The 19371-nt window shown below is 36.8% G+C and overlaps 1 long non-coding RNA gene across 3 annotated transcripts in view; it reads left to right on the top strand.

Annotated features, from left to right (window-relative positions):
* Positions 1 to 19371, top strand: part of LOC135444972 (uncharacterized) — a 205395-nt gene that overhangs the window by 118014 nt on the left and 68010 nt on the right. For all 3 annotated transcript variants that reach the window (XR_010439394.1, XR_010439393.1, XR_010439392.1), the window contains exon 3: positions 14965 to 15036. This is a non-coding gene — a long non-coding RNA (uncharacterized LOC135444972). The remainder of the gene's footprint in view (positions 1 to 14964; positions 15037 to 19371) is intronic.

The following is a 19371-nucleotide window of genomic DNA, read 5'->3' as shown; positions in this document are numbered from 1 at the left end:
GACAATTGTAGAAGTGTTTTTGGAGAAAGACTTGTCTTCCATCATAGCTGACTGAGCTTAAACTGAACCCAGTGGGAAGAGCCTTTTGAATTCTCTCTGCATCCACTGAAGATTTTCTGAAAACAATCTGGAAACTCAAGTTCATACACTAACAGAAAATACCCCTAGAAGAAACCCAAAATCAACAACATAGTGCTATGTATATGGTGTTGAAGAGCAATGCCACCAAAGGCAGATACTACAGATAAATATGCTGAAATTCAATAGTGAATGCTTTCAATGGAGTAGGATGACTCCTTCAAATGCTTCTCACTTTCTTTAATTTGATCATTGCATTCGTAACTTGGATTCCATTACTACCTGGTTTCTTCTTTTTCTATGATGATTTTATTTAGAGAGCTAGTGCTTTGGGAGCTCTTATAGCCTAATGAAGAACTACAATGAGAAAAGAATAATATAAAAACTTTAGGGGATAATGTTGCCTCTGAGGATTTTCAGGTTAAACTAAAAGTTTTCCTCTAATAAATGTGTTAGAACCCTATCAGGGTACTGCGCAGTCTTTCTGATTAGGCAGTGCTGGCACCTCATTTATTTCTGCTGTATTTGTCATTAGCTTTGTTATAAAATATATTTAGTTGAGTAATTTTTTTTCTTTTGATTATTGTAATGGCAGTACTCCAGATAAGTTTTTTGAAACTCTTTAGATATTAAATCTCTCTGTATAGCTTATATTTTTCTCCTGAGAACTGGACAATTAATGCGATGTGTAAAGGGAGATGTTTTTTATGTTCAGACTATTAAAGAAAAGTGTCCTTGCTTCCTTTTGGGTTTTTTTTTCCCCCTGATTTAGCCCTGAAGTTCAATTAAAAAAAGTTCAAGGACAGTTTTCAATGGAACATGATTTCTTGGTTTCTAAATTTCACCTTGAATGGAGAAAATTATTCTGGACTCAGTCCTAGGTGAAAAAAAAAGAAAAAAAGATTGCATAGTTGAATTAAAATGTTAAAGCATTCAAGTCTGATCTGATTGTAGAATGCAAGGCATATTATAACATCCTGAAGTATCTGACAGAATGAGAGGACATAGCCTTAAGCTGCACCAAAGGAAATATAGATTGGATATTAGGAAAAAGATTTTTACAGAAGGGATGATCAAGTACTGGAATGGTCTGCCTGGGAAGGTGGTGGAGTCACCATCCCTGGATGTGTTTAAAATAAGACTGGATGTGGCACTCGGTGCCATGGTCTAGTTGAGGTGTTAGGGGCTGGGGTAGACTCGATTATCTTAAAGGTCTCTTCCAACCTAGTGATTCTGTGATCTGTGTTTGCAAAATATTCAAACAATACTCACATGCAATTGTATCAGAGTGAATGGAATATGGTTGTGTGTGTATATATGTGTGCATTTATATATACAGTTCAGAGCTATGTGTATGTAAATAAAAAATAATTAAACTTTTCTTAATTAAACACAGGCTAAGGCTTACTAATAGAGAAAAAAAATCTTAAATTATCATAACTTAGTCCTGGGCAATTGGTCACATTTTTACAATTCATTAGCAAGTAAAAGCCAAAACAATTTTTTTTCCTTGTTTATTTCAAGAATGATTCTCTTCCCAGAATCTTTTTTTTTTTTCCATCAGAATTAGCTCTGAAATTTGCTGTGAGCATAATGTGTCCATGAAATGCTTAACTTGATGGAAATGAAAAATGTCCTTTGAGATGTTAATTTCATTTTAGACATTGCATTCAAATGAAAAACAAAACTAAAATACCTTCAAAAGTGAAACTAAACCCCAGTAACTTCAAAATATTTTTCTCCAAAAAGTACTGGAATTCTAGATGCTTGGAAAAGATTTATGACTATACATTTGAACTTTACCATGCTTAATTTATGTTTTCTTGTAAATTCTGTCTGTTCAAAGTTGCTTTATTTTTAAACAGTATTGGCAAATTCTGTGGTCTGCTTGTCCTTTTCCTGTAATAATTCTGCAGCAAACATTTAGATTGGTATCAATTAGGATGCTCTATAAAGACAAATATTTGTGGCAAATAATTTTCAGTGCATTCCTCTGAGGCCAGTACTTAATCCTAGAAGCTGGTTTGGGGAACTTTATCTCCTGTAGATCTCAGAATAATGATTGAAAGAATGTCTGTGCTTATTGTTTGTATTCTTCAGAAAATCTTCATAAATAATACAGCTGCAGATTTGGAGTCCTTGGGAAGTGTAATCTGTTTATATGTCCTAATGTAGAAGATCATGAAAAGGAATATGATAATACACTTCAGAAAGCAAAGTGACCGAAGGAAGCTGAGGTGCTGAGAGCTGCTTCTAACCTGTTGCTGGTACAGCTAATTCCATCATAATAATAATGACTTTGTATTGTGTTTAAAGGTCTTCCTGCCAGCTAAAAGTGGTCATTTACAGATGTGATCAGATAGCTCTGCTGGGCCAGTGTGTTATGATTGTTGTATTTCTGTTGCTATGCATGTCTCTCTGCTGGAGAGCTCTTGGAGTTATTTAGAAAAAACAGAAGATGAGATAAATTTGGATTTTATTAATTTCTGTATTTCAGAGTAAACATTAGCATTGGTTTCACCTGTCATGATATTTCCCTTTAGTATGTACTGTTAGAATATGAACTTCACTGAATTTCTGGACATTTTATCAAGATTCTTTATTTTCCCACTCCTATAATCTTGACTAACTTTGAAAACTGGAAGTGTGGTAGTAAGTGAATTAGTCACAAAAGATTTGCAAGCTGAGTTTTGTCTGTTTCTTTGGTCTTTCTGCCTGCCTTGGTTAAGCTATCTCAGTTTCTGCAGATAATTTCCTACAGGAATGTGATGTCTGTACTGTGATGCCCACAAACCCTATCCTCCTTGCTTGGACTACCAGTAGGAAGGTTCACACAAAAGTTCTGAGCAAGTATTAAAATAATGCCTCTGGATCCATACAAGATACTTAAGTCTTTCAGAGATCAATGCTAGGAAACAGCAATATCCTCTCATGATCTCCTAGCTTAACTTTTGCTGCAGTACCCTTTCTCCTCACACATGGACACATGGAGTTTGTTCTTGCTGTCCAGGGTTCCCAGTGCATTTCTGTTCATTGTGCAGCCATCCTGCAAGTGCCCTGGGGGGCTGCATGTTCCCTGCATCCTTCAGGCCCTCCTGTCCCAGTCTGAGTCTGGACTGGAGCCTGATAAAGCATGCATTGCCTTGCATGCTCTGTAAATGCGGGATCAGTTAGGGCTGCAAATTCTGGTTTGTAACTCACACAAAGAACACTTTTTAGGACTAATGACAGGGGCAATTATGGGAGAACCAGAGGAATAGGTGCCATTAATGTGGTCAAACTGCATGATTCTTATTCACAGTTAAAGAACCTTTAATTAGTTTGACCACAGCTTCAAGATCATTCACACCTCAAAGACTTCTGTGTTCCTGAAAGCAAGTTCCCTTGAAGAGGAAGATGAGGAGGGAAAGCAGGGTAACCTTTAGAGAAGCTCTTGGGATGAAGCTCACTCTCAGCTAGCTCCAGGCAGCTGTGGGGTGCAGTCACTCTGTGGGCTGAGCTGCTGCCTGTCCTGGACCTGCTCCCTGAGGAAGTGTTCATCCTGACCTGTGCAGGGTGTAGGTCCAAGAGACCCTCGAGCCTACTGGTACTGTAGCTCATTCCCATCCTGCAGTGAAATGGAGGAATTGTGACGGAGGCATTGCTGTTCCTGGCAGAGGAACAGCTCTTTGAGCTGCCTATCCACTGAGTTATTTGTGGTATCAAGTATGTATTATGTAAAGTTCTTGGGGTTTAGGATGTGGTATGTAGGATTAATAGGGCTGGACATTCCTAACCTAGAGTATTTTTGAGTGTTTAAAGGCTTCTATTTCCTAATTCATACTTTTTCAATAAAAACACAGTTATCAGATCAGAAACTTGGTTTCTTCTTTGTTTATTGATCCAGAAATAGACTGTGAAGACATAACTATGGTTTTATAAAGGAAATTTAAAATTAATCTCACTATTATAAAGGAATTTACTCATTCTGTCTTGTATTCCACATTTTATTGTGTTATGTCCAGGCCAAAACAACAGTGGAGGATTGTTCGTCTTGATTATTTCTAAGTCAGAAGAAAGACATAATATTTTAACATTTAAAGCCATTAACTTTGACTTCCTCAACATTGTGTGGCATATACTATAAGATTCTTTAACTCAGGAATAGAATTCTGTATTTATGTTAATTATCCCTCTTCTGGCTGGACAAACTGTTCTCATATCAGATGTTCCCTTTGACAGTGATGCACAGTATTTGAAGCAATCAATGATGCCATAAAATCATTATGTAAACTTCAAATGATCTGTACAATTTTTGGTTCTTCAGGAGAGTCTACCAGCTGTTATTAGGATTTGTTTTAGCCTGTCACCATCTGCATTAATTAGCAATAGCTTCATGATGCATGAAATGCAGCATCCATATTGTAGTAAGATTCAGAATAAATTCTTGGTTTTCTGATGCTTTCATGCACCAACTAACTATTACATTATAATCATAAAAACCTGAAAGTTCTGGCAAGCATTCAGACTCACAGAAGGTATGAAGTATTTTAGTCCTGGACAGTGGCAGTTCTGAGCCATTGGCTCTGGGCTTGTCCAGGAGAATGAAAATATTTGCAAGAATATGGAAATCCTATATTTCAAATATATCCTTTACAATCATAGTAGTAGTTCATGCTTAATATGTTATTTGCAGGAATTTATCGTTATATTACTGCATTTTCACTATTTTCCTATCGAAATATTGTCAGAGAGAAAAATTATTTTATTTAATTTTTAAAATTATTTTTTGAATTAAGATGAACTATAAATAGGAGATTGTGAGGGAGGGCAGACATACATTCTGTGAAATCTTGCAGATTAATTATTTCAGATAGCTCACTTTAATAGGCCTCTCAGTAAGGAAAAGTTAAATTTTTCTCTTTGGCTGCAATGAGATAGGTAAGGAATAGAGTAATCGATGCTTTATGATGCAACTTTTAAAAAGAGTTTTTTATGGCAAATGCATAAACCATTTGTAACTGCAGAAAAAAGTATAAAAAGTCAGTTCTTATATAAACTCTGATGACCTAGCCATAGTTGGTCTATTGCAGCAAGTAGAAGGCAGAAAATAATAGCAGCAATAAAAATTACTACTCAAAAGAAGAAAAAAAGCTTCTTGGCAGCAAGTTTTCATAGGCAGCTTGCCAGTATCCTGATTCAGTGTTTATAGGATCATCTTGAAATGACTCCCAAATTAATGACTGTATCTTCCATCACTGCAGTCTGATGTCTGAACATGAGGAGAAATAAACAATAGTTAATGATCTGGAAGCTGCTGGCAGCTACTCTATTAGTTCTGGTTCTTATTTTCACTTACCAATAGCAAACTGTTCTGATCAGATGTTTATCTTTGAAAAACATGTGCAATGGAAAATTGCACCTCAGATTGCTCTCTGTTTTACAGTCTCTTCAACCGGGGCAATTTCACACACAGTGAAATTATTTCATTTTGATTTCATAGCTAGATGGTTTAGAGATTAAATAGACAGTGTTTTCTGCTTTGTTTTGTTTTTTTTTTTTTTTACTGAGAAACCATAGGCACCTGAATATACTGTACTGTAGGGTTTCCATGTAAACTCAGTAGGAACATGAGTCCAAAAGTACCAAAAAGGCTTTTCTTGCCCAACACCATTGGCCAGGCCAAGCCGATGGGGAGAGGAAATTAGTTTTTTAAGCTAAGCAGGGAGATGATAAATTGCCATAAGTGTAATGATTTTTCATTTCACATTGCGTACACATATATGATGTAAAGGGCTTCTGTGACGTTAGCTGTAAACATAAAATCAGACTTTTGCTTTTTGTCCTTTTCAATTATTTGGAAATGAATGCATCATTTTTCTGCATAATGTCAGAAATTGGGTTTTTTACAAGCATTTGCAGGCTCATACAGTACGTAATTGAATGCAGAGGTAAGACTCATGTGATAGATTTCACAATCATGTGATAAATGTTTTCAAAGTCAGCTCTGTATTACGTAATTGTAACACTGGAACCAAGCTTCTACAGGTCCCTTAGCAACTTCATCATCTCACGTGTTTCTGCAACGGTGGTTTTATTTTTGCAAATGAAAATTTTGTATCAGCTAGGGACATAGGTCTGGAAGGATGCCTTCATTTGTCAAGCCCAGAACCTGGGTGTTAGAGGCACCATGTTAAGTAGCTCTTTCCCTGTATTTACAGTGCTGCATTTTAAGATTTTTTTTCCTTTCCTGCCTCCCTAAATGTGAAACTCTTATTCTTCCTCAGAGGGCAAGAAAAAGCTTTCATTCCCCTAAACATAAAATCTGAATCTTTCTCTAATATCCTTTTGGTCAAAGAGAGAGCGAGTGCTTAATGTTGTGCTTCCTCTACAAAATATCTGTTTGTAGAGTTTGCATTATCCTGGGTCTAATATTCTGCAAAATTTGATTTAAAAGTTTCTGAAGGTCTCACATAGCCAAATAAAAATCTCTTCTACTGAACAACCTTCATTTGACTCATTTTACTAAAAGACTAGAACTGCTGTCATGTGAAGAGAAATACAAGAATACATTTTGTCTTTATATCGCAGTGGTCTTTATATTCACATGGTATCATAGAGAAGTTCTAGAAACCTTCATTTAGGATAATGTCTCAAATGAATCATTGCTATGTGCAATTTAGGCTTCTCCAGCTAAGACTGATGCATTAGGATATATTAGCTTCTTATATGCTTTTGAGTTCTAAATCTATTTTCTGCCTTACTCTATAATTACTCTCATTCCAGCTCATCTTATTAACTTCCCTTACTTCTCCTCAGAGAACTGTTACTATTTTTCTAGGTATATTATGAGGAATTACATCTCTAATGATATGCTTCAAACACTGCTGGGATGGTTGAAGAAATTGCTAAGTAACTTAGAGAAATGCAATTTTTTTTCTATCTTAATTATTGGGTTTGTTTCTTTGAATACTGTTTCCTGAAATATGCATATCAGGTATCATTTTCAACATCTATTTCTGAGCTTGAGAACCCTCACAGTCATCTTCCTTGTAAACACAGCTAATAACCTTTCAATCCATTTCAATTTCAGAGTTTCAGAACTGCATATCTAGTTCCACAAAAAAAAATACAGACTATTTACAAAAACCTTCCAAAGTAAGAAAATGGTTTTCATAACAGTGGCTGCTGAATTTCAGGTGAACATGCATTATTAAGCTTTATTCTAACTGCGGTTTAGGAAACAATAATAGAATTCCGATGGGAACAAATTTTATTCATTGTGTGTTGAGTCTGGACAAAAACCTTACCCTGTGTAAATTCATTAAAACACAACTATTTATTGTTATGAATAAAACTAAATCTTGACATGAAAGAAATTAACCTGGACCTTCATGTGGGTGAAAAATATTGTATTAGGAAAGGTCTCTTACAGCTACTCTAGCAAAAAATGAAATTTATTTTTCAAGTCAACAATTACAATTTCAGGTAGAGGGGAATGTTCATGAAATTAGCTGCTTGCCAGACCACGAAAAATTTCCCATTGTCCATCTCTGCTCTGTGCTAGCCATAGCAAAAGCAGCAAGGTGCAGCCAGACCTGCAGCTGAATTTAAGAGAGAACTCTCTCTGAGTTTTGGCACATTTGTCAGCAGTGATCACAGCAGTCTCATTGGGCACCTCTACTTTCTCATACCTTGTGACTGAAACCAACAGGGTAGTTATGCTATAGGTAGTCTCCATTGCAGAAATACTGTATTTTATAGCTCTAAATACATCCCAGTCTGAAATTTTCTTCTTTCATTTAAACTGCTTGTATCAACTTCATCCATCTATGCTTTGGACTGTATTTGTCAGTGATCTCAAAGGCAAGTAGGAAACTGCACAGTTTACAGCTTGACTCCTATACTGCTTGATTCCTTCATGAAATAAACATTTCTTATTAAATCACTTTCCAAGAATAGACACATTCTTTTTGCCCTGAAGGAATTATGGTAATGAGTTTTGAAGACATCGGATTTTGGTATTCTGCCCTGGAGCTAAGGACATGCATTTGCACTCCCACCTGGTTTCACACCAGAGGTTATTTTCAGTAGGACCAGTTGGAAAGAAGTGTGAGTAGGTATTTAGGATGGGAAGAGGAGACAAGGGTGCTTGGATGTGCTGCTGCTTTGTATATTAACATTCTTGATACCTGGAAGCTGTACTTGGATAAAGGAACCATGGACAAGTGTAGGCTAATGACATTCTACCCATTTCACAGAATAGCTGTAGAAATGGCATCAAAATTAGACAAAGACTCTTAGATTTTTCAGGGATAGGTATGTATCATCTGCTTGGTTCTTCTGCCTAACACAGGTGAAACAAGCTTGCATATATATGGGCTGACACAAGGAGCCAAGACCTTCTGTTTCAGCTGCAGCACATCTCTCTGTAAAATGACAAACCTTATTTGAAAATTGTAGTTGGTGGACATTCTGCTGTGTGGTTTAAGATAAGTCTTTAAATAGCCACGTTATTGAAATGTGCCTCTCATTGTTGGTTTTTGTTTGATTACTGGCTCTATTAGCCCTTTCTCTGCTGTCTGGAGAGCTGAGGACCATTATAAATTTCCTCTTTGTTAGCCTCATTACTGCTTTTGGGTTTTGGCTTGCAGCCTTGACAGTGCCAGAATGCCCCCCACCTACCAGGCTGCTTCATTGCTCCAAAACTCGGGAGGAATTCACCAGTCACCTCTGCAACTTTTGGTGACAAGGAGCTTTAAGGAAAACCTTGATTACTGTTAATAAGAAATATTTTAATCTTCTACAAGATCTGCTTAAGTTTGGCCATAAATATCTCATTTAATATTAGAACAGAACAAGAAACTGTGCAAACATTAAAGAGGTTTTTTTTTTGCATCAAAAAATTTTCCCACTGTATAATTATGCAATTATTTAGGTAATAAAATTTTAAGCCGGTACACGCCTGTAACTTCCTTATACTTTGTTCTATTAAAACAAGGTGCCCTTAAGCATTTCACTTTTGTTTTATACTCACTTAATTTCCCAGAATAATTAAAGCTTAGTCATTCTTTATAGTGTCATGCAGGTAGGAACACAGGCCTGGTTTACAATCACAAAGGTAGAACCAGGCGGTACTTTGAGTCTGCTGTTGTAAGAGTAACAAGTTTTCAACAAAGTGGTCAACTTTCTGTATTACTTAATAAAAGAAATCAAAAATTCAGTGTCAGAGCATACAAGATCAGAGTTCTGGTTGTGCAAAGAAATATTAAATCTCCCAACTTCGACACAAAAATGAGGTTACACCAGCTAACTATCAGGGTCTACACATTCAAGATACACCCCTGTTGTTTAAGCACCACCTAAGATGAAGGAAGGCTGAGACAGATTGATAGGGTCACACTGTTCTATATTTATCTGTTTTATGAGACCAGAATTTTCAATCCTTAGTGTTTGCAGGCAATGCATGAGTACCACTGCAGAGCTTGCACTGGTGTTTATAATGATTGCAGGAATCCCAGAGCAGGGCTTGGTTTCATGCAAGTCCTAAGTCAGCTTTCCAGTTTAATTTTGCTCTTTTCTTTAGACTCTGATAACATTCTTTCAGGGTTCCTTCTTACATGGCCCAGCTATCTTGAAACTTATCTAGTACTGATCTATGTCATTTAGGAAATGTTGCTTTCATCTGGGAACTCATAATATTCAGTCAGTGTGTGCCATTCACAACTAAATAGCCTCTGCTCTTCATTGTTCTTTTTAATTAATGATTGTTGATTGGTTTGACTTGCTGCACATTGTTGCAAGGCATGATCAAAGAAAATCCATGATTAATCTGCTAAACTAGATGTCAGATTAGTAAATTCCTCTGTGCTATTACAAAGATTTTTCTCCCTCAGTAAAGGCCTGTCAGTGGATGATGGCTTTGCTATACCTCTGACAGGTCAGCCCAAAGGTCAGCCCCTGAAAACATGCATACATTAATGCAGTAAAGCGTGGTGAGTCATTTATAGCCAGTTCATAACTCCAAGCTTTCTCTCCATGAATGTCACTCAGGCACCACTGAGAAAAAGCTCATTTGCTTTGATTGCTTTTGAATACAGACGAAGAAAAAATTTATACCCTATCGTGTTGTGAATACGTGTAGGTTTTTCTCAGGTCAGTAATGGAATCAATCAGTGTAGTAATCCAGAGAATAGTGTTGTGATTGTCTTTTCATCAGCTGGAGTATCTCCCTTACTTCTGTGTAACCCCTTTAGACACAACTTGATGGACTATGAGAAACACTGGGCTTCAATTTAAAGTAATAAATAGTGAGCTGAAGCTTCAAACGTTAACTTTTATAAATATCATTAGAATCACTGGTATTTATTAATCTAATTTTCCCCATTTATAAACTCTTTCATAAAAGGTATCCCCAAAAAAACCCAAACCAAAAAGCCCAGTAGCAGAAGACATGAGCACAGTAATGTGCACATAAATTGTTTTATTTATGGACCTTTGGTGCAGCTTTGCTGGAGACCCTGAGTTGCTCCCTGTCTTCACTAGGACAGCTTGCAGTCTGGGGCTGCCAGGCCTTGCGGGATAGCAGATAGGCTGGATATCAGCTGCCTCTGATCCTGTGGTGCAGCTGCTTTCATCTGCCTTGGCATGCCAGAAATCCTTTCCCTGTCTGCCACTTCATTAGCCACTGCAGTGATGGTGTTTAGCTGTTAGCCAGAAAGCAGAGAGTTTGAGCTTAAACATGGTCCTTCTGCTTAATGGCTCAAAGATGTTCATATGGATCTCCTATTTCCATCCTTTCTTTCATTGATAACATCTGCAGCCACTGCTGGAAGCTATTGGTTGAGATGAAGAATTGCAATAATTTTCCCTAGTGACATAGATGGACTGGGCTTCTTTCTTCTGCTTTATGAAATGCTTCCTTATCTCCAGAAATAATACCTTTTTAGCAGAAGAAAATAAATAGCTGCATTTCAGGCTGACTCACTGGGGCCTTCCATTTGTCTCATTTTGACCATGTATCAACAGAATGATTCTCTCTTTAGGCCTCCTCCTTAGTACAATGGCTTTCATGGTGCTGCCATCTGCTTTTGCTGGTAGATCTCTGCCACAAAACTTACTTCAACTAATTGTGCTTAAATTTAGAGGTTTATTTTATTTTTTCTTTTTATCTCACTTTTAAAAACTTTTTATTCTTCTTTTGTTTTCTTTTTAGTTTTGTTTTTTTTTTTTTTTTTTTTTTGTTTTTTTTTTTTTTTGTTTGTTTGGCATGAGTTCTTCTGTTTCATACTACTGTTGTTTCCAGCAATCAGGAAAAGCAGTGATCTCAGATATTTATAATTTAACTGATCCCTTGTGAGTAATCAAAGGCAGATATCAGTATTTTCAGAGTTCACCTGTGATGAACACCATATCTTTTGAGTTGGTTTGTGTTGAATTAGGGAAATTTTTTACTGATTCTTCAGATAACTTGGTATTTGAAATACCACTGTGTTCTTGCCTAACTCATTTTCTTATTAGTTCATCACATGTGGTAAACAGATTAAATATAATTATTTCTCTTAAATGACCATAGTGTTGTTTACTCCTCAGCTTAAAGGCCAAGGAAGAAAAACTTCTAGTTTAGGATCTGTCAAGATGCACTTCTCAGTTGTCTTTTAAACCACTACAGTAATTAATTTTTACTCCTACTTATTGAAGGATTTTTAGAAATGTTCATTTTGACAGCCTAATTAGCTTTCTGCCATGAATAAAAGATGTTTTATAAAACCTTAGAGTAGGCAGTGGATTTCTAAAGTGACAGAAATCACATAAAACATAGATGTCTTTTTCATACTGGAATGGATGGCGCTGGCTGTTATAGAAGGGACACCATCTTTGGAAAAGTGGAAAAGAAGTTCCCACTCCGGTAATGTTTTTAACTTATTGGAAAGTTATTTAATTACAGATGTTGTTTCTCCAGACACTTGTTGATTCTCTGCTGGGAGAGCACTGTCCATGGTTGTGTTTATGTCCACAATAAAGAAGATTTAGCTCATTCTAAAACTGGGAAGAGAGCACTATCATCTCCTGACTTATATTTTTTAACAAGCTGAAGTATTTCCACAGGCCTTAGTACTTAAATGCTCCAAGGATAGTGTATGGTTTCCTGTAAATCTGCAAACTGAACTGAGGTCATTTTGCACCTGAACTTTTCCAGGCATGTCAGCAAATTGCTGTAGTTTCCTTAAGACAAAAGAAAAAGCAGAGCAGCTGAAAATAATTAATATTGAACTTGACACATCAAAAATGTCATTTGTCACTTGTGATTAAAGCCTTTATCTTTAGTTCTATTTTTATATTCATCATAGGTCTCCCCTAGCTATCATTAGGCTCCACATGGTTGGAGTTAGTCTGACCTTTGATCCATCAGCACAGACAAAGAGATCTGTTGCTGCTAAATTGGCGCCTCATCTAGTCAGCAACAGTAGAGATCAACAAATGTAAGCTTGGTTAATAATGATCAGCTTAGCCACTCCATTTGGTTTTTAAGACCATGTGGTTAATGTAGATGCTGATCTGCAAAAGAAAGTTTACATTCATAACAAAATTTAACAGTAGGAATTTACATTGTTGTAATTCAATCTGATGTGAAAAGTGGAGATAGTTTAAGTTTAACTACCACAGATACTTTTTTTTAAGAACAAGGAGCTGAAATATTTGAGCTGCCACTGTCCTACCCTACCATTGCCTTGCCACATTACTCCCTTTTATATCATTATAAACCCATTCTCTCGTACTGCATACAAACTGAAGAAATCCTTCAAAATATGAGAAATTTATCTTATAATTAAGACCTATGTCTTTTTTCTTCAGCATAGGCCTGTGTAGCTGAAAGCAATATTTTTATGGGTGTGACCATAGGTGATGTCTTTTCAGAAGCAAACCATTATTTAATTCACTATTTAGTCACACAGAAAGGCTCACACTGCAGCACTTAAGTCACACTGCCTATTGATTGAAATAATTTCAGGATCTCAGTTAAAGACAGATGATGTGCTTTGTGCAACAGTTTTTTGTGGATGTGATGTGAAACTCCAGTTCCTGACCCTGTGTTCTTACTGAATTGCTTTCCACAATAATAAAATCCTAAGCCAAACCCTAGTTTGGTCTCTGGTAAATAAGAGAATATTTGTGAATAGAGTGAAGACTATTAGATTTGTAGTCCTATTAGTAAGTATTTTTTGTGGTAACAACTTCATTATTCTAAGGTCATTAACACACTTCCTCTTTTACTGCAACTGATTGTGGGTTAAAGTAATTATTTTAGGCATCTACATTTCGTTTATCAACATCTAATCACAAATAGCCTGCAGTTTCTGGAAGCTGGAACAATAGCTATCTGAAGGGTATTATCCAGGAGGCCATTTCCCCACCCTCCCACTGCCTTCAGCAAACACCTTTATGCCTGAAGCACTGTTTACTGTGGAAGTGATGGTGATTAAAATTAGGAATCTGAGCGTTTAAAGATTGAAAGTACCGCTGTGTTTCCTTGATGTGCATAAGCATTGGTGCTGTTTTTCCAGCAGTTACCCCTGCTTTGTCCACATAGCTTGCTCTTTGCTGTGAGGTGTCTCTCACTAAGGACATTAGGCTGAATCACCCTGTCCTTTGGCTTTGACAATTAAATAATTGTTTCTTGTTTTAGGTTAATTTTGATAAATTGTAAATCGGCTTCAGCATCATGTTTTCCTCAATGAAATTTCCAAATTTTCAGTGTCAAGTTTTTGAGTAGCAAAATGGAATCTCACATCAAATTTTCTCATTTTTCTGTCTCTAATTCTCCTTGTTAAAAAGGGAGACATGCAACACTGCTACAGGAACAAGTGGAAAATATTTCTTCCATGTGGCCTCTAGGTTGGTTGGTTGGTTGTGTGTCTCTGGCGGCACCTTTGCCCTTTATTTATGTATTCAGTTCTTTGGGAATGTTGTTTTGAGCAAATCAGTGCATAAGTCAGTATTCTACCACCATTTCGTGTATCAAGCCAAATAACTTGGTAGGAATTGGCAAGGTCTAGTTTAATCTTCAGAAGTTCCAAAGAAGACCAGTGTGAGTTTGGAGAGAGGGTAAGCAATACCCATGTTACCCACATCATCATACTAGGAGCATTTTAAAACACTATTAGTAATTTTTCAAAAAATCCTGTACAATTTATGTTATTCACTTCAATAGACCAGACTCTTTCTGACTTACTTTTTATTTTTTTTAATTTATTTTGATTTAGAGCTCTCTTGTCATAGCTTGGTCCCACAGCCCTCACAAAACCATAGGATTTCTTCAGTAATGGTCCTGCACTTTCATATATTACAATATGAGAAAGGTCCTCCTTCAGTGATGAAAATGCTGTACATCTGGATGGAGAATTAATTTAGCATTTCAATAACAGACCTAATCCCATCCTACTTCTTTCCTGTTGTCTTGGTTTTCAGTTCACAGTTTTTATGTTTTTTAATGAAAAATCAGTAGTAGAAATAGCTATTTGACAAAATAGAATTTCTCACCACTCTGAGGTATTTGAGTTTTTATTAATGAGATTTGCAAAATCAAGTGTTTTTTTGTAAATAACATTTCCTCTGTGCTCTTCAGTTTACTTCTCCAAAAAAAATCTTTTCAAAAGACAAAAAATAGCTTCTTGTCACACTTGTCTCTCCTCCTTTTTGGATAATTTAGTGGTTTGCCCTTGTGTGCCTAAGGTAATTGTTTCTGTAGTAGTGCCACAAAATGTGGATAAGTCTCAATTTTGCCATTTGCGTCAGATATATTTCTGTAAAAGTGAAAGGAAATTCCAGTTCATATTTTGCCACTGTAGGTCTTAAGTCTATTGCAACAACATAATTTTTTAATTATTCTCTTTAAATTTATTTTAGGTGTTTTGCTCAGCCCGTTCCCTGCTTCTGTGAGATCAATGCTGACACCAGTGAGATCACTGGAGACATAAGGTACAATTTTATATATTATTATTCTCTAGAAGGCAGTGTACTCTGTGTTTTCATTATTTTCTACTTAGCAAACAAGGTGTAAGGAAGTTATTAGGGAGAAAAAGACCCGAGTAAACAGAAAATGGACATATGGTATAATTCTCATCCTTTCCACTTATGCCCATGTTTGGCCTTATACAAAGATAATATTTGTGTTGTTTCCAGCTGTTAACCCATGACTGCAAAAAATGTTACGCAGAGAATCACATCATAAGCAGTAAAGCCAGATAAGCAATTTGTTTTACAATTTTCATCATATTCTGGTTATTCAGGTACAATCAGAAGTCAAAAAGAACCTAAAAGTTGTCTTTTGTAAAACACCTCTTATCTCTTCTCACTTCTCTCCTGGCTCCCAGTGCCAAGAATGGTTAGAAAACTTAAGTCATGTTTTCTAAACAATGAAGTATGAAGTTTTCTCATAACCAGCAGAGTTTATTTGAAGTCACATATGGTTACATTTCACATATGTAAATGTGCTCAGTGCTTATTCAGCCTTTGGAAGTGTTATTCCAGTTTCATACCAATAAAACTGTTCACTCTTCACTGGTGATGTTTAAAATGAACATATTTCAGTTCAATTTGGTTTGTTCTCTTCTTACTGCAAAGTGAATGTCTGCATTTTGCACTTTTTTCTCCTGAGAAGGGCATTAATGTGCTGCTTTGGCAACTGGTGTTGCTAGTGAAATGCAATCTCTGCTTTCACGGTGGAATTGCCTAAGTTATAAAATATTGAGCAGGCATGTCAGTCTGGAAATAGTTAAACAGGCCATTTACTGGAATATTTCATTGTGGGGGCAAGAATAAAGTGGTTTTCCAAGATGGTCAGTGGTAACCTTTCCTGCAGCAGGGCTGAGTGCCTTGTTGGCGATGGCGGCTGGAGCTGGTGGCCGGGCTGCATCCATGAGGTGCACCCATGCTGCAGGGCAGGCCTTTGGAGCTCATGTCACGCTGTGACTGGCCCTTTTGGGCACCCTTTTAGATGTGTTGGGCTCAGTCATGCTGCTTCTCTGAGCACTCAGCTCACAAGGTGCTCCCCAGCACCCTCCTACCTTGTGGACCTCTGCCACCGACCTTAACCAGGCTTTTTGTACATCTGAAGAGTGGCTCTGGCTTTCAGATTGGATCCAGCTCTGAGTGTTGTCACTGACTGTAGTGAGAAGGAAAATTTGAAGTGTACTGTGAGATTTTATGACCTTAGAAACTTGTGCTGCATCTTCCAAAAAAAAAAAAAAAGTGATTGTGAGTGTATCTTAGGCTCTTTTCAGAATAGGCTGAACAGAGCTTATGACTGAGTAATGCCATGAATGAAAAACACTTTAAAACTCTACCTTCCCACCTCCTCCCTCCAACTATTTCCTACATGTCTGCTTTGATGTTAATCTGTTTGGGGTTTTTTTTGGATTACAAATAGTTTTGTTTGCTTTCATTACCAAATTACAAAACAAAACTCTAATTAAGCAGTTTGTACAGAAAGCAATTAAAAGACAAAATGTTTTTCTTTTGCTAGCTGGATAGCTATGTCTTGTCTGGCAAAACAGTAGTTGCAATGTGTATTTGTGTAGGAGGTTAAATCTGGTGTCAGGGGTTTGCAATGACAGCTGCAGTATGTTCCCATGGCAGTGACAGTGCCATTGATAGAAAGATTTTTCCTGTAAGCCTTTCAGTAGGTTGGGGTTGCATTCTAAACCTCCTCAAAATACTAGGTTTTAGATTTTGTCTTAAAAGTGGCTGAAAGGTCCTCAGGAAAACAGGAATAATTAGTCCCAAATACTGTCTATTATGAAGGGATTCAAAATGCTTAACTTAGTCCCATATAACCTTACTCTAGTAAGGACATTTTGGAGTCAAATTGCACTGACTCATGAGGCCAAATACTCTCAGTGTAAGTCACAGTAAGAACAGGGCTTGCTCAGACCCCTGTGGTCCACTTATAGGGCCTTCACAGTTTCATGGAATCTTCTTGGTTGAGATTGACCCTGATTTCTCTGTCAGGAAAAGTATCCTTTCTCACTTGTACATTTGTTCTTGTGTGTGTGGAATATTCAGCAAGAAGGTTCACAGTTTTAAATGGAGACTAAAAAGGGACAAGAAAGAAATTAACAACCTCTGAGTGCTTCTCATGTGAAAATAAAACACATTGCTGCTCGTAGTGCTCTGTATTGCAGCAAGTCCTGACCTGAACGAACTGTGCTGGCTTTGAAACACATGAGATTATCCAATGCTCTTCCAAACTGGGAATTGTAAATCTGCCTCTTTTATAGGCCTTTTTATATGGAAATCTCTCCTCTGTACAAACAGTTTTGGAAGCTGAGCCTTCTTGCAGAGTTCCCAGATGTTAGTGAGGTAGCTGTTGTGGGACTGGGCCCACATCAGTGTTGTGCACAGTAAGCTTTGTCTTGTCAGCTTGTAGGGCAAATACATTCCTAAACTTCCTGGAAAACATGTGTGGAAAACGAAGAGACTGAAGAGAATTCATAGGAATTAAGTAAACAGCTGTATAAAGTGGCATTAGGAAAGTTGATGAATGTTTCTGCCTTTTCTGTTTCTTTTTATGGCCTTGGTACCTAATTCTATGCTACAGAGACAGTTCAGAGGAAATCCATTGCATGAAATTGATATATATATTTTCTTCTTCTTTAAGGTCCATTTTATTTCTGTTGCAATTAAAGATCTTCCTCTTAATCTAGAGAAAACTTGGCCCAGATGAAGTTTTGTTGCTTAAGCAAATTGTCCAGCATCTAGGAATGTGGAATTATTGTAATTACTACAGCTGCTTAGGACTGGGAGAGAAAGCTGAAGGTAGAGTGGAAAGACTGCATCTAGGGTGCATCCTCTCAGAGAGAATTGAATTTTCTACCCTGAAACCTAATACTAAGCTGTTTGTAATGTTAAATTAATCTGTACTATACAAAGCTTCATCAAGACTTTTTGTTACCTGTAATATCTAGGCAGAACTCCCCAAAATTAATTTTTCATTTGAAGTGAGAATAAGAACAACTTTCCAAGGCACTGAACAGCAAACTGAGGTACTACTGTTCATATCACCTCCAGATGAGAGAAGGAATCAAGTAAAAGTAATTATTTTTTCTCTTTATTGGGAAAATCTTGCTATTTGTCATGTCAATTTGATATTTTGGATGCACAGACATTATAAATTACAGTGGTTTCATATACAGAAGAAGAGTATTGTTTAGGATGGTGTAAATCATTGCCTTTTGAATAGAGTTCGGATTTTTTTTTCCTCCTGGTTTGACAGTAAACTAGGGAAAATAGAGATATTTGCCTTCAAGTCACTGCAAAGTAGCATTTGTCTCAACAAGTTTGTCAGGCAGGATCTGTTGATTCATGATTTCAGACATAATGGAACAACAACACAAGAAAACAAACATACATATTAGGTGAAGGGTAATTTTGCTGGGAATTGCAGAATAGACAAGGTAATATAGCAAACAAACTAGTAAATGCCAAAGCTGAAGCCTGGAATTCAGAAAACAAGTAAATAACTACTGTTCACATGGTACTGTAGTGGTATCCATCTGTGTTAAGTAGTTAACATCTACTGTCATCTGAGGAATAGATGTCACTGTGGATCTTTTATTTGTTGTTCTGATTTTTATTCCATTGTGCTCTTATGCTGTTTCTTAGGGAGCACAGATGAAAGGAAAATAAAGAAGAGGTTTCCTCAGGATGTGACTTTTTCTTTGTCCCTTGTGGAGGTGTCTGTCCATGTGTGTCTCACCTCTTCCCCCATTTTGATACTGTATACAATGAAGCATTGCTAGTTGTGATAGGGGGAAAAAAAGATTAGTGAATCAGAAACAGTGGAAAGACTTGAGGGTGTTCTGGTTCAAGGCTTTGTAAAAGGAATTGTCTTTTTAAATGGAATATAGGAGCGACATCTTGACCTCACTGAGGTCAGAGACTGCAAATCTTCTATAGTCAGAACATGCTACTGTTTTCTGTTACCTGAGTAGGGTTTATAAAAAATGCTGAACAGCCAATCAGCTGGTAAAAGAAGGGAGAAAGACTAAACTTTTTTAGTTCACTGTTATTTTTTGTTGGTCTCATCAGAAGACAGGCGCTGTTGAAGTTAGACGTGGTAACTATAGCTGCAAGAAATATTTCCTTCAGCCTTTCACACACATTGATCTTTCTCCAAAAAGTAAAAGAAGGCTTATTTACCAAGATGTGATAAAGCTGTGGACCAAGTGCCATTAATTAAATTTAGTCTTTAACTTGTCCATACCTTCAGGAATCTGGTCTTCCTGGGCAAGTGACACACTTGTTAACTTGGAA

The sequence above is a fragment of the Zonotrichia leucophrys genome, chromosome 3 (genome assembly GCF_028769735.1).
Source record: "Zonotrichia leucophrys gambelii isolate GWCS_2022_RI chromosome 3, RI_Zleu_2.0, whole genome shotgun sequence".
Taxonomy (NCBI): domain Eukaryota; kingdom Metazoa; phylum Chordata; class Aves; order Passeriformes; family Passerellidae; genus Zonotrichia; species Zonotrichia leucophrys.
This window is presented reverse-complemented; position numbering and strand designations above follow the sequence as displayed.